Source organism: Rhea americana, unplaced genomic scaffold (genome assembly GCF_003343005.1).
Source record: "Rhea americana isolate MKP2758 unplaced genomic scaffold, rheAme1 scaffold_296, whole genome shotgun sequence".
Lineage (NCBI taxonomy): Eukaryota > Metazoa > Chordata > Aves > Rheiformes > Rheidae > Rhea > Rhea americana.
The window spans coordinates 232,975-235,625 of NW_028186419.1; positions in this window are offsets into that span (position 1 = coordinate 232,975).

Genomic DNA, 2,651 nt, shown 5'->3' on the forward strand with positions numbered 1-2,651 from the left:
CTTCAAATGGATCAAGCAATCTYAGTTATTTTTTCTTAATACTTGATCTGAAACTTGCAATGTAATGCTCTTAGCACTATTAGATAGCACTTCAAAAATTTACCTAGCTCCCCTGTCCTTGCAACGCCCCTCCTCATGGTTTGTTCCAATAACAGCAGGTGAGATAAAGGTATCATGTACATTTATGTAATTTCAGTCTTGCACAAGAGTGATAGCATAATTTCATTTGCATTTCAGGCTGCTGGAAGAAGTAGTGWTTGCACACTGCTTTAAAAGCACCGTCAAGCCAAACCCATTTTATAGATTTTACTATTAAAGCATCTGGCTTTACACATTTTAGATGAGAGTCAATATGAAGTTATCCAGCATATAAGCCTGTAAATTCAACACCTTTTTCTCAGTCCATTTCGTAAGCACAACTATTCAACACAGGCTTCCTACATTTAACACTTATTTTCAACCCTCTGACACAATGGTTAGCTAAAAAATACAGCTAAGAGGATCCTATGCAGTAAGCTACCAGATTTCCAAACTGTACGCATTCATGCTGACTAGGCACAGGCACAGAAACAAAAAAGATGCATGTTAACATACATGTCGGTACAGACCTGAGGGGAAGGAGGAGAAACACTGTTTTCTATTTGGTCAAGGCTAAAGCGAAAACAGTCAATATTCAAGAACACTGAAGACAAGGGAGGGAACTAAGTCAAGTTAAGTGCGTCTGCAGCAGGATCCTGAAAGATATCCAGAGGATACTGGAAGGTCCACAGCATGGTTGGAAGATTCACCTTCACCTACAGCATAGTGGTTTAGTTACTTAACCTTCTTTTTCAGTACCAGTTAGTTTTATTCATGCTTCACGTCTCATCTTTAACAAATGGTAAGAAACAAAGCTGATCTGTGACATTATGTCTGTAACAGGAAACTCGTATGCTACATAAATCTTCCAGGATGGTAATAAATCCGCAAGGAATTTGAGCTGGGCTGTGGAGGAGTAAATTGACAAAGGTTTATAATCACAAAGAAGAAAATTAGAAGAACTTTATATTTAATTACATTTACATGCAAATGGCACAGGTTTCAATGTTCCAGCAAAGTTCATCACCAGTCACTTTCATACTAGAGTAACATGAGAAAGTATTCTGACTGCAAATGTGTTTACATTAAGGACTACGTAAAATCACAGCGCAAAGTCTTGTTGGCCTGAAAAACCATATGTTTTGCATCATTATTTTACTGCTTGCTGAATTAGAAGTGGTTTAGTCAGTCGCATGCACAGTTTAGCACACCTTTAGCAAAACAGGCATGCTAAAGATGCCAGTTTTCTAGACAGCCTACAGGTTGCTGTAAAAGAGCGACACCTTTTTCTTTCTTTATCCAAGAAGTCAAAACTATGCAGGCTGATCTTCAGATTTAAGAAGAACACTTTCTTTTTGTAAATTAAAGCCTGACGAAWCTATAAGGTAACCAGGCCCTACAGAAAATTTCAAAATAACTACAACTCTTTTCTGCTAAGTTATTTACAAACAATATACCTATCAGGGTTTAGAAGGATACTGTGTCTTTCTAACAGGCGAAGAGAAAATGTCTGACTGACAAGATGTCTTAGCCCCTTTCAGCATTAGAAGACACTCCACTGCTACCTAATTAAGGCACATTCTCTTCTCGTAAAGTATTAACAAAGCATACGTTTCCCTAACTGGCACTATATTTGTCATCCTTGAATAAATTACTTCTGTATTGTATTTCATGCACTCTTCCGGCCCACATCCTGCTAGACACTGAATGCTTACTACAGGGAACAGACCGAGAGGTTTGCAGAGATAAGTGCCAGATCCCATTTCTTAGCAAAACGTATCAACAATGACAAAACACAATTATGAACAAAACAGCTATCATGCTTGTAATAAAACAAAGCTCCGTGAAAATCAGATAAGAATGAACACATACAGGTGGGATCAGTCTCTCTCAGGGAATCTACATCTGGACGAGTAGGGATGTACAGGACAGTGCGGACAAATACCAGGGTTTCCTGTAACTGGTCTTTTACGTGTTGTCTAGTTTGCCTTCATAGAGGCCATGATTACTGTAACACCTGAATGATCACTAACAACCAAACTGGCAGAAAACTACTCTAAACTCCTAATTCACAGGAAAAAAGAAAAGTCATATTAATCACGCCTTTATATCTACTTTATATATGACCGGTGCCTAATCACATAATTTAAAAYACTATTAAATTTCAAGGTATCCTCTAAGTCAGTAGCTAAGCTTTCCCCAGGGCAAAGCCGCATGTCACCTGCACTGCTCAACGGTTTTATTTTAAATGAGTTTCTGAATAAATTCTCGAATACAGCAAGTGAAACAGAAAATAAAGAAGAAAAAAAAAAGAATTAAACACTTCGATAGTAAACAAGTCACTTTCCTGCAACTTACAGTTTCTTCACATTGCCTGAGGCGGCGACGGCTGGGAAGATATTCTGTAATCTGTGCAGATTTTACTCTCCTTTGCTCAGGGAAAGGAACCGCACCGCTGCTCCGAGACGCTTCAGGGAGCACCCCCCCACACACACACAGGCTCACGCACCCCTCTCACCTCGCCGTCCCCCGACAAACCCCCACAAAGCCGCCGCTGCGACCGTGCCGGCCCC